The 12,731-nt window shown below is 37.4% G+C and overlaps 1 long non-coding RNA gene across 2 annotated transcripts in view; it reads left to right on the forward strand.

Moving 5' to 3' along the window:
- The first annotated feature begins 643 nt into the window (after positions 1 to 643).
- The window catches only part of LOC135417092 (uncharacterized), a 48,129-nt gene continuing 36,041 nt past the window's right edge, over positions 644 to 12,731 (forward strand). For both annotated transcript variants that reach the window (XR_010431892.1, XR_010431893.1), the window contains exon 1: positions 644 to 880. This is a non-coding gene — a long non-coding RNA (uncharacterized LOC135417092). The remainder of the gene's footprint in view (positions 881 to 12,731) is intronic.

The following is a 12,731-nucleotide window of genomic DNA, read 5'->3' on the forward strand; positions in this document are numbered from 1 at the left end:
TGTGGGGGAGGGAACTCAGAAACTCCTTATTCTGCAAATTATAGTTAATGTTCTAGTATAAAAGTTAAGTAAAACCATAGTTAATATCTCATGTACACATTAAATTTTAAGGGAAATATTGTTCATTCATTTAATGTGTGATTACTCCTCTTTGACATTAATTGGAATTCTGTGTAAAGGCTGAAGACAGTCCATCAGTGCTAATGTAAATTGAAACAAATCTCTGATACAATACAGCTTTTAAAGAAAGAGTCATTCAAGCAACACTGCTGCAGGATCCAACTATTCTCTGTCATTAACAACTAAAGGGTTCTCTGGACTGTTAATAATTCTGTAGTGAGATGGTATAATCTACGGCTGCTACATGAGGGCATTAAATAAACATTATCAGCTAATAATTTGCTGTAGCAAATATTTGAAAGTGGCTACATAAGATGGACTGAGCTCTGCTGCAGATCCACAGCGCACCACAATGAACTGAGAAGGGTACCTTCAATGTAGTCCACAGTACCTATAAAAAATGACTGGAAAATTGATAAGAAATATGTTAGTTTCATGACTTGTACATCTTAGTCAGCTGAGCTGGAGATAAATTACAAGAACAGCCAGATCTGACTGCTTCCTTATGCAACTGGGGAAAAAAAAAAAATCCCTCTTTCTGTTGACAGACAGCTCGGTGCTCTGTCACTGCAGTTCAGCTGGAAAAGGCAGGAACATGGGATACTGAAGCACAGCTCGCTTTCCCCGCCGCGCTGGGATGGCTCACGGACCGCTGCTGCTGCACCTCACCCAGCCACACGCCGGGGCCCCGCCGCTCCCCTGATGCGAGTCCTGCCTGTGGGTCTGCGTAGCCGCGGCACAGACAGAAGCTTCTCTCACGGTAAGGCTTTCCAAAATCTATCTTTAGAGAAAAAAGAAACATTTATAACGTATTCTATTCTACCCATCTAAGTCATTCCTTTACAATGGCACCTATAGGGGTTATTGTCTTTAAGCAATTTTCCTAAACGGGACCACTGCCCTGATTTCATTCACTGTGCAGCCACACCAGCTGTGGCACCAGCACCAGAGAGAAGAAGAGCATGGAGTAAGAAGGGCACAGGGGATGCATAAGTTGGCATTACTGTTGAGAGAAATAGTCATTTATCTCAGTTTTGATAACACTTTCCTCCTTGAAAGTATTCTTTCCAAACTCACTTCCTCTGTAGGACCTCAAGTGCCAGTTGTCCTTTGTTATGCCATATGTTTAAAACAGTAGAAAAACAGCCATATACACCCTCAAAAGGAGAAATACAGCAAGTGGCACTTCTGATATGCCTTTTTGTTCTGTTTCAGTTCAGTTCTCTTAATGATCAGTCTTCACTTTCCTTCTACCTGATGAAATGCACTCGTAGAAATTAGCTCCACTTTCTTGAGCACACACGTGCACAGATCAGGATTTATTTAGACTAAACATTTTTTTTCCTTTTTAAATGGAAATAATTGCTAATTAGCTTGATCTAATTAATGGTAATGAATGCAAGTTTACACCTTCCCTAAAAATTTATTCCAGGAAACAAACAGTTGTTTCTAGTCTCTGCTTGTTCTAGGACAAGCCAGGATGAAGAACAAGCATTTATGTCTGGAAAGAAATTATTGCAAGAGGGGTAGATTTGCATTTGTCATCATGTGCTAACTATTTCATGTTAAATAACAGCCAAGTAAATAAACGAAGAAGACAACCAAAGCATCTGGCCTAGGCAGATGCTTTTCGCTGAAAGATGAGAAGCACGTTTGAAACAGAATGTTTCCACATGGTGGAAAGCCTCAGTCAAATAGTATGAGAAGGTGGTGGGATGGGAGGGGGAGTGTGGTATGCTGTACTTTGAAGTGTTTACTGCAATCAGACTGGGACTTATTTTGACTTTTGCAAGGTTTGGTTTACTGTACAGAAATGAGAAATCGAGTATTTTTAGTTTGTTTTAAAAAAGAAAAAAGCAAACCTAGTTCTGCTATTAAAATATAGCATGGTTTGAGGTTTCTACAATACAATTTAATAAGATTGCTGCAGCATTCAGTACCTCAGTTAATAGTAAGGCTGTGGTGCAGAGCTAGATTTTCCAGTCTAGGATAAAGAAACTTTGTATTTTTAGTTGTTGTGGAATAGCATGGAGGGGTAGAAGCAGAGGGAGCTGAATGCACTTCTGCCACTTACCTGCTATGCAGGTAAGCATAACTAATAAATCCATAAATAGGTGAAGAAATTTATTTTTATTTTTAAATACTAATGATATCTGATAGGCCAAGTTAATTCTCTTAACTACATGAAAATGTGGAGAGGAGAAGGGAAGTGGTGCTTTGCAGCAGGACTATGAAGATCAGCCACGGTACTGCTGATGTGAAGATCAGAGGAAATAAATCTGGGCAAGTAAAGAGAAGCCCTGGTTAAAAAAAAAAAAAAAAAAAGAATCAGGCATTGGAAGGCAAGCATTCTGTATTGCTCTATGGATTCTGAAGATAAGTACAAAGGAGGAAATGGGGGAATATTTTTTGGGTTTGTCTGGGTTTTAAGGAGAGCAGCTACGACTCTACACTTTTTTCTCCACTTTAAATTCTCACATCCCTTTCCTGCTTCCAAAATGGCGTCTCATTTCCACTCAAAAGTTTCCCCCTTAACTGTGCTTCAAAGATGCTGTGGTTAGTCTCATATCATAAATTATGTCACTGAATTGATCCAATTTACCACACTGGTTCCACAATAATATACAAGTTTCTGAGAAAAAGCATGAAAACTTTTGTGAAGGGCAATGTGTGCATGCTATGTGTTAAATTACAAACCCTCAGCACATATAACTTAAGAGTTCTGGGAACTGGTGTGTTTAAGTCCTGGAATGTCCCCTGGAGAGGGAGGGAGAGCATCACTACCTGGGTATGTGTCAGAGCCCTCCAAATCCCAGCTCAGGCACTGCAAGCTGGAAGTGAGAGAATGTTAGTGAAAGCCAGTCAAGATATAAACCCACATCTTCTCAAAAGATAGAGTTTGGAGAAGTCTTATAGTGAATACAACTGAGTCTATGGAAAACAATTCCTGGAGTCACCTAGTTTTTGTCAAAAATGCCCTGAATGATACAAATGCATTGCTGAAGTTTAATATGTTGGCATTTTTCATGAAAGCAAATTTATATCCTCTTACATCAATGTGGTAATTATACAGTGCTTAAAAGGCTGTAGGCTAGTGAATAGTACTTTAAATGAAGGGTGAACCTTTACGCCTGTTACACTAGAAAAAATTCTTTCTGAGAATGCTGTCTATTAAAACGTATGTTTATTTTAAGAAAGCTTACACTGAAAAAAAATCCTTTCAACAACTCTGTTTTTCAGCATTCACTGAATAATTCTTAATGTGTCTTTCTGAGGGTTCTTAAGCTTGTGCTTTGTCTTGGAATACTTTGGTATTTTGTCAGTACCTTAATATGCATGCAAATCCTTCAGAATGTGAAGTTGCAAGAAAGCAAATTGTGTATTTTCAAATACTTGCTGAAACTCGGGTCCTTGCTTTGGGCTTCCTGCAGGATTATTCTCTTCTGATTACTGTTCCTGCTGCTTTTACATGCTGCCTCTGTATTTTAAGCCTAGTGAAAATGATGCAACATTGTGCATTGTTCCTTTTTTAGCCAGTATAAAGAATCATGTAAGTACAAAAGTACTTGCCATGATTTTTTTCTGTGTTTTTGTGGCAATTTGGGAGTGCAAAGTAGCTTGGGTTTGGCAGGCTTTTCAGGTGAAATGTAGCTGTATCTGAATTTGGAATTCCCTCAGCTTGGTAGATCATATTCTCATCACGGGATTCAGTAAGGATACTCTGGGGTGTGCATGCTCTGAGTGTGCATATTTGTCTTCCTTCATTGCTATTTGTATAGCTTCTTTTAAATTTTTGCCAGGATGACAATGTTTGCATTTGGCCTACTTTGGTTATTATTAGATTCTTTCTGTGCCCCATAATTGACTCTTTTCTGAGATGCCATGTAAGATACCTGAAGTCTTTTACACATGTTATTTAAATATTTGATCTCTTCCATTAGTTTATCTGCATGCCCTGTTCCTCTCTTGAGCAACAACCTCAAACGTTTTCAAGCCCTGTAACATTCTGTATATGTACTGAAAGAGACCAGTAGTATCTAGCAAGTAGGTAACTGGAAAATATCAACTGGGGATAATGGTGCTAAAGTTAAAAGATAGCATCTTGCAAAGGGCTGAGGCCATGTGGTAAGGATGGGGGAAGATCATGCTTTGTAGCTATTTTGTCAGCTCGGTCAAATAGTGAGGCAGCAATAGTTTGGCCAGTGTTGTCAGCTAAGTATTTTTTTCTTATGCAGTTATGATTTTAATATCAGCCAAAATCTGCTATATCCTTGCTATGTTTTAAGATCTCTTTTGAATATTATTTCTGTACTGTTTCATAAATTCCTTCCACAACAACCATCCAGACCTCTGGACCAAAGTAAAATGCAGAAAATTATTTAAGAGTTACAGAAATTCTGGTGTTCAAAAATTGGGATGGGAATCCAAAATCAGCACTATTTGAACGCAGAGATATTTTTGGAATTTGGGAAAAGGTGGGTGGTGGAGAAGAGAGGAAGAATCCAGGTTATTGACTTCCTAATTACAAACAGGTCATGTCAGACACTACAATCAATAAGCTGTTCACTCATGTTTCTGCATGAGTGGAGCACACTGTGAGTTATCATGGTGTATATTTTTATTTAAACAGCTGTGTAGATGACCTTACATAAAGGTCAAAGCTGGTGAGCTAAAGTATGTTGCAAGTGGAATTTTGACAGGATATCTGCTAGCTAGTGAAATTATACTTTCACATGACTAAGCAATTTAGGGTAAGTATTGTAGCCAAGAATCAAATTTCTTCACACTGTAAAAATATTTCTCTGTGTTCATTCAAGCATCTAACTATCTGACTGGATCATAGCCAGGAGATAACTGAACAAACTCGTGCTTGTATAGGCTGGAAGCAATGAAAAAGCTATTGCTGGAATGTGTAGTTTTGAGAAAATACCTAATTCAATTACCCATTAAATATAGATTATTGGAGTCTGTCTCTTTCAATTTTTTAACCAAAGTCACAGGACAGCATTCAACAATGGGAGAAAAAAGCATAAATACCCAACATATATTCTAGAAAGAAAGGAAAAAGAAAAAAAAACAAACCAAACCAAAACAAAAAAAAAAAGTCAAAATGAAGAAAAACCACTTCTTTAGCAGGCTTATATACATTCGTTAGGTTATGAAAAGACTAAAATGTCTATGAATGTTGTATTCTTCTTTCCTCTGCTGGACACCAAATAGACATTGTATTCATAAGGGGACTGAAGCAGTCCAAACTCCAGTGCATAAGTTAGGTGCCAGACATTTTTGTTCTTGACAAGCCAAATTTTCATTTTGGTTTGCATTTTTTTTTTTTTAATTCCTCATTAAAATTTTTGAGAACAAGAATAGGAAGGACAGTAACAGGCTGCAAAACAGGAATTGTCGTACTGATCTGAAAAACTGAGCACAGCACTAAAAATATCTGGGTCACCTTTTTCCAATTTATTAGAGGTACCCTGCTTGGGAATGGTACAGCTGGTGATGCATCAGCTCACTCTCAGCCACCAGAATTAAAAACTGCTTCAGGTCAGCTAATGGTGCTAAAATGTTGCTGTAAATGCTAGTAAATGCTGCATCCTTGGGCTCTTCTGATGAGGGGTAGCACTTAAGCCTGTTCTTTTTATTAGGACTTCAACATATTGAACGTTGGTATTTATCCCAAACCTATGCTCAACAAAAATAACTGGCTCTGAAACAATTCTTCAGGTTTTAGTTTAAACAGTTTTTTACAGGAGAATTTATTTTGGATCTTTAAGAAAGTGGGGAGAATGCAGGCATATGTACGTCATCTCACAGACCACGCCTGCTTTCTCCAAGTCAACTAGCATGACAACCGTGATTATAGGGGGAATTCAGCTGGCTCCACAATAATTGAAGCTGACAGCCAGTATGGAACTGAAGAACATCTGCCTCATTCAAGGAGGAGAGCTGTTCAGGAAATTAATAATGTTGTGTACTGTATTTTAGGAATTAACTAGCTGTGATAGAGAAAACATGGATATAAGACAACAGTTGCAAAGCAGAGAGGTTGTAAGCTAAATGGAAACAGTCTGTCCAGAGCAAGTAGTCTGTATTGTTGCTGTTTGTTCTTTATGGCTTGACTTGCACCATCTAATTGTTATTTTGTTCACTGGTTGTATTGCTTGTGAATTCAGGAAAATAGAGTTTAGTTCTTTTAGGCACTGAGAACTATAGCTTAAATAAAGGATTTGCTCCTATGCTTAAAATGAAATAATATGTGCTTAAATACTCTGTTGAATTGGATCCAGAATGTTCCACATCTCATAGGACTCATCTCCTGAGAAATAACTCCTTTGGTGCACATATCTGGAGACTATTTCTAGCTAGTTAATGTACAAGAACCTTATTACTGCCCATAGTTTTGAAATTACCAAAATCACCATGCTAAGAAGTAAAATCTAGTCTAGTCACAGGGCATAAAATGAAAGTTGTGTTTCCATTCCCTGGATATTTACTTGTGTAGAGATCATGGCAAATTATGTTGCATCACTTTGTGATACACAGAACTTGACAATTGTTTAGCTTGGAGAAGAGAAGGCTCCAGGAATATCTTATAGCACCTTCCAGTACCTAATGAGGCTACAGGAAAGCTGGAGAGGAACTTTTTACAAGGGGTTTTAGTGACAGGACAAGGGGCAATGACTTCAAACTAAAAGAGGGTAGGTGTAGATTAGATGTTAGGAATGCATAGTTCACTTTGAGAGTGGTGAGGCACTGGAACAGGTTGCCCAGAGAAGCTGTGGATGCCCCATCCCTGGAAATGTTCAAGGTTAGGTCAAATGGGGCTTGGAGCAGCCTGGTCTAGCAGAAGGTTCCCTGCCCATGGCAGGGGGGTTGGAACTAGAGGATCTTTAAGGTCCCCTGCAACCCAAATTATTCTATGATTCTATGAAAATATTGCTATTATGTAGTGGTCAATCTGATTGATTCTGAAAAGTATCAACTAATGTAATGACCTATGATGATCAAAGAATGGCACTCCTTTCATTTACCAGCCTAGTGTTAATAGCAATCTTATTCCTGTTTTAGTAGCTTTTCTTCTGGAAATTTGAGGGAAGTTACTCTCTGATGTTATTGGTTTGGAAGGCATTCAAATGCCTGAAGACATTGCTTCTGTCTATGATGAAAGTTTGAACAGAGAGGTTTGCTGAGCAAAGCAGATCAAATTGTGGGTCAGTCTTGGTCTTGCTGAAGGTCTGATAGTGCTCATGGCTGGCACTGAAGTGATCACAAACCCACTGTAAAGAAGCCATTAAGAATATGCTGTCTGGATTGAGGCCAGCTCCTCTACTTTGTACAGTCTTCCTTTCTCTCTTCTCCCAAGTTTCTTTATATCTGGCTAATGGGTTATGGCTGAAAGTCAGACAGGATGGGCCTAGAGCCTGGAGAACTTCCCTATATGCACTACCAAAACCTAGCCTGCAAAATGAGCATTAGGAACCAGTGTTGTGAGTATGAATTGCAGAGGTTTGTCTGTGACCATGCCCAAGGAGAGCAGTAGAAAGGTCTCCTGAGGCTCATCTGGCCTTATGCTGTTCCATCTTGCCCACATACATCAAAGTTCTTATCAAACAAAGCCTGATGTTGGAGATCATATTGTACTCTTAATTTATTTAGGGTTCATTTCATTAAGTTATATCTTTTTTTGTTAATGACCAAGGAAAAATTAATTATTTTCTTCTCACAAAGTTATCTTTCTCCTATCTTTCCATCTAGGTATAGTTGTGATACATATCTGTCCTGCTTCTGAGTTCTAGATGTCTATAGCAAAAATGTTGATCACATTCTTAAGCTAGAATTCCATAAAACCAAAACTCCTTAAATAAATTTTGGGGGTGGGGGTGGGGGGGTGGTTTGGTTTGGGTTTGGGTTTGGGTTTTTTTCTGGTTGATTTTGCTTGTTTGTTTCTTTAAAAAGGCAACAAGCTTCTCCTAAAAGGTAAACTAATTGTTTTCTTACTTATTGTCTATTGATTATAGCACTATATTTCAACTAATCTTTCATCTGATTATCTCTAAGCACTATAATTATGGCCAATACCTAAGTTGTGCAATTTCATTATATCCACTGGTGACTCAAAAACCCAAGCTGATATAACTGAAAGCAGAGTCTGAACCATTATATTTTGTTCTACTGCTGTGGAAGTCTGATGTAAGGCAGTCTCCCTGATCTCATGTAAAAGAATATGCACTTTTATAAAACAGCATTTCTCTTATGAGATAATATGAGTTTGATACGATAATATCTCATATGAGATAATAAAGTAGTTAGGGAAAAAAAGCAGACTTGAAAATCCTTAACATAGTCACAAAAAGCCCTAAAGTTTTTGTTACTTGATCATAAAGAATGATATTAGGTTACCTGATGCTGATATCTCATCCCTTAATGTAAGCCTTGCAGAAAGCAGTTGAGTAAAGCTTAACTTGGGCTCTTTCAGAAGGGAATTCAGAGTGCCTGCCTCCACTGACATGAAAAGGGTCTCAGGGGCTTTGCTAACTAGATTTATTAGTGAAATTAGACAACTAAGTTCAGATGGGAATAATGCTCCTTTACTCCTAAGGGTTAAGCAGAGAGACAAATTTCCTTAGAGCCTTGCAGAATTAAGGAATAAGTTACTTCAGACGTGGGTATACAATCCTGTGACTTTCATGTGCTTTTGCCCTGTGATTTTACCCAAGCAAGGCACTCTGATTTTATTTGTTGGTGTGCAAGCATGTCATTATACTATTAGGTATCTGGACAAGGTCCATAACTAACCTGTCACTGTCAAGATATATGTATCAGAAGCAAGACATGGACTTCATAGCTCCTTCTCTTACAATTCAGTAGAAAGTGTTTTTCCAGCTACCCAGTGAGTGGTAGGATTAATGACACTACATGCTTTATAGAAACAATTCAGATACCCAAAAAAACAGAGAGCCAACACCATTTTAGGTGGCTGTCTAGCCTTTGTCTGTTGCCTCAGAGCAACCTGGATGTCTCCTGTGTACTGTATACCATTGCCAGTCATTCAGAGATGTTACTGATATTTTAGGATATCTCAAATGTCCCTAGACAAACACATTTGAGCAATTGAATCTCACCTTCTCTGTCTAGAATATAAATATTTCATTTTAACAATACAAAGTGGTGTGAGATATTGTCATGGAAATGTTCCATCCTTAACAAAAGTAACTTCCAAGCCACTGTCATGTCTGATGGAAATCTATAAGCCAATCTTTTAAACTCTTGTTGTCTCGATTTGGGGTATTTTTGCAATTCAGAACTGAAGAACTGATTCCCTAGCAAATTTGGTCATTGCTTCAGGAAGCAAAATAAAATTGTTACAAAACAATTAAATATCTCAAGCAAAATGTGGCAGTTATTTGGAAACAAGGACAATTTTGGTACCATTATGATGTGTTGTATTGTGCATCACATAATTTTGATGATATTGCATTAAATTTCAACTGGAGTTTATGGAATGTGACAATTAACACCAAATCAACTTTTGACCTGTAATGTATTATCTCAGTTGGAATGCTTTGCAATCTATAAAGCTGTCATATCCAGAACTTCAATAATAAGTTGGAATGTTCACACGAAATATCCTGAACTGGAAAGCAGTGGTCTTCAAGTTTAGTTAAAACAAACTTCAGTCATTAATTTTTGTATTGGGTTTTATGCTTCCTTATATGTGAAGCGTAACAAAATTGCTGTCAAATATCTGCAGAGGACACTACTTGTACAGTGCAATACCAAGTTTGAAGTTAGTGCAATACAATAGATGTAGGAGCAGGAAAATGAGGTTTCATGGAAAAAAAATGGGATTTTTGCTTGGTTGTTTTTTTAGATAAACTTTTTAAAAACAAAAAGGTTCATAACCTGAAAACTTTTGAGGAAAAAGCTTATTCTCCATAGAAATAGTTGATTGATCAAAAGTAATTATCCTCTTGGAAAACATTCCAATGGAAAATTTGCAATCACTTCCATCTTGTGATGCTCTGTTAGTGTCTTTGCCATATTGTTCTGCTAACCTCAGCAACACTCAGTTCTGTTTCCTTAAGGTACAATAAATCACATTTGGAAAGGTATCTGCAAAGCAAGTGTTCCTCCCAAGTTAAAAAGTCAAACATTTACAGTTCAGTTGCAGTAGATACATGTTTCTTGTTACTTACTACATCTCTAATGGAAACTACAGGCTTCTTCAAAAGAAGCTCAGACCTGACCCAGGGAAAGCCCTTTCACCTTTGTACACTCATCTTTTGGAAATGTGCTCTACAGAGACGTGTTTATAAAAAATAAGAAAGATGTTAGAGCTTTTTGTGATAGCACTTAATCACCAAAAATAAAATACGCCCCTATTTAAGATAATGAGAGAATTGCCATTGCAGTCAATGAAGCCAGAACTAGGATGCCAGACTGGACTTTACTGCTTTTTATTAAATGAAGTCTGGAGCTTGTTGCAAATTGTTCAGAATCAACTCTAAAGCCAAATCTCTGGTCTGTGGCATGTTAATGACAAGAAAGAAGTGAAAAAATTGAAGGGCTAATGAAAATAATTTTATCTTAAAAAAGAAAAACACCTAATATATCAACATATCCAAAATAATAATTTTCTCTGTGTTGCTTTTTCTTTTCTGAACTTGAATTTCAAAATCATACTTCATATCATTTAGCGCAATGTTTCTGTACCAACAATTAAAAGTTCCTGTAACTTAAAATGAATCTACCAAAGTTTTACAGTCTACTCTGAAATTTTCTGCCTTTTTCATAATTTTTTAATGGATACATGTCAAGTGTTCTTGTAATGGTTATAAATACTCTTGGCCTAATCCAAAGGTTATTTTGTCTCTGTATATGTCTCCTGCTAATACCAGGGGCCCTGAACCTGACTCTGTTTCTCCAACCTGACAAAGCACTTAAACTGGTGCTTAAATTCAATCACAGGAATAGATGACTGGCATCAGAAGGCTAACTTTGTGTGTAGATAATTTCTAGTTTATCTACCAGCTCCTTAGAGGAAAGGAATTAGCTTCAAAATAAGCTTAGGTTTCCAGAGCTTCAGGGGCAAAAGCCACACAAACCAGTAAGACCCAGGGCATGGTAGAAAAGAGGCCAAAGATTCAGATACTGAAAATTTCAGTTTCAGAAGACAAAATTTATTGTAACTGTGATCTTGTAGAATCAGCCAAGCAGATGCTGTTGAAAAATATTTCGGATGTCAGGTGCAATTAGAGCCAATAAAATCAGGAGATAGTTGATAGCTTCATTTTGGTTTAGAGGCAGGGTGTTGTTTTTATTCGACAGCTTACAGGGTTTTTTCTCAGCTACATTATTGACTAGGCTGATGTGGCCAAAGTCAGCCATCAGAGAATTGTTTAAAATTTTTCATGAATAAGAACTATGTAGATTATGGATTTTAGCAAGCAACACGGAGAAAAACAGGCTAAGCAAACCTGATGGAAGTAGGGGAAAAAAAACCAGGAAGACAATAAGGTGTGCAGTGTTGACTCCAGCAAATATAACAGATAAAAGGATCATGTTGATCTTGGGCAGCAAGTAATTGATAAAAGTTGGAATGAGAGCTATTGTTATCTTGCAGAGAAAAGTGGAAAAATTGCAGTACAGACAGCCAGGAAGATCTATGCCCAGAAGGCCCTCAAACAAGAGCTGACAATGTTAATGGAAATGGACAGGTCTGATTCTTCTTTAGGTTATCTGTGTCCTCAGCAATTCCAGTCACTTCCACTTTTGTTCACTAGGATTTAGCATCATCTTCCAGCTGCCTGAGCTAGCCTTCAGTCCAACATTAGGAGTCTTGCAGAGCTTTAGGTAGATCTGCACATCTACATTCTATTCACTATAGCTCAGAAAAAAGTTTTGAATTTAATTGGTAAGTTCATACAAATTCGTTTGGGATCTTTTTTCCAGATAAGCTAAGTATATTTTCATTACTGAAAAAGTAAATATCTCTTCGATTTTATGTGTTTCTTTGGCATATCTAGCTACCAAACTCGAACTCAATTGTAAAAAAGATGGTGAATTCCTAGTACGATAATAGTTTGCCCAGAAAAATCAATGTTGTAGAATGACAGCAAAGAGTCCTATAAGTTGTATGACTTAGCCATATACTCAAGTATTTTTGGAGCCCAGACAGTACATTAAGAAGTGACAGATTCATGTAGTTTAGCTGGTGATTTATAAAGTTTGCTAGCTGATTTAATAGAGTGCTAGAAAGCGTTGTTGTTCAACCAAGTAAAGAGAATCATAAAATGGTAATGAATGTTATGACAGTTCATGAATATTTCATTTGGGGTCTCTTTCAGATGCCTATTAGTTTATCTCAAGATCTAGGAGTATACTGCATATAAGTCTGATGGAGGGTAGAACTGCACAGTATGCCAAGAGACAGAGAGGAGAGGTTTGGTGAGAGCAATATGTGTTTGAACAAGTGTCTCAAAAGCGCTGTATCTCAGTTAAGTTCTCTACAAAGTGGTCACAAACTGTAAAGTATCTGGGGCATCAAGCAGTTATCTCGTATTTCTTTTTTTTGCTATTTGAACATTTAGAAACAACAGATAGTGTCT

Source organism: Pseudopipra pipra, chromosome 7 (genome assembly GCF_036250125.1).
Source record: "Pseudopipra pipra isolate bDixPip1 chromosome 7, bDixPip1.hap1, whole genome shotgun sequence".
Lineage (NCBI taxonomy): Eukaryota > Metazoa > Chordata > Aves > Passeriformes > Pipridae > Pseudopipra > Pseudopipra pipra.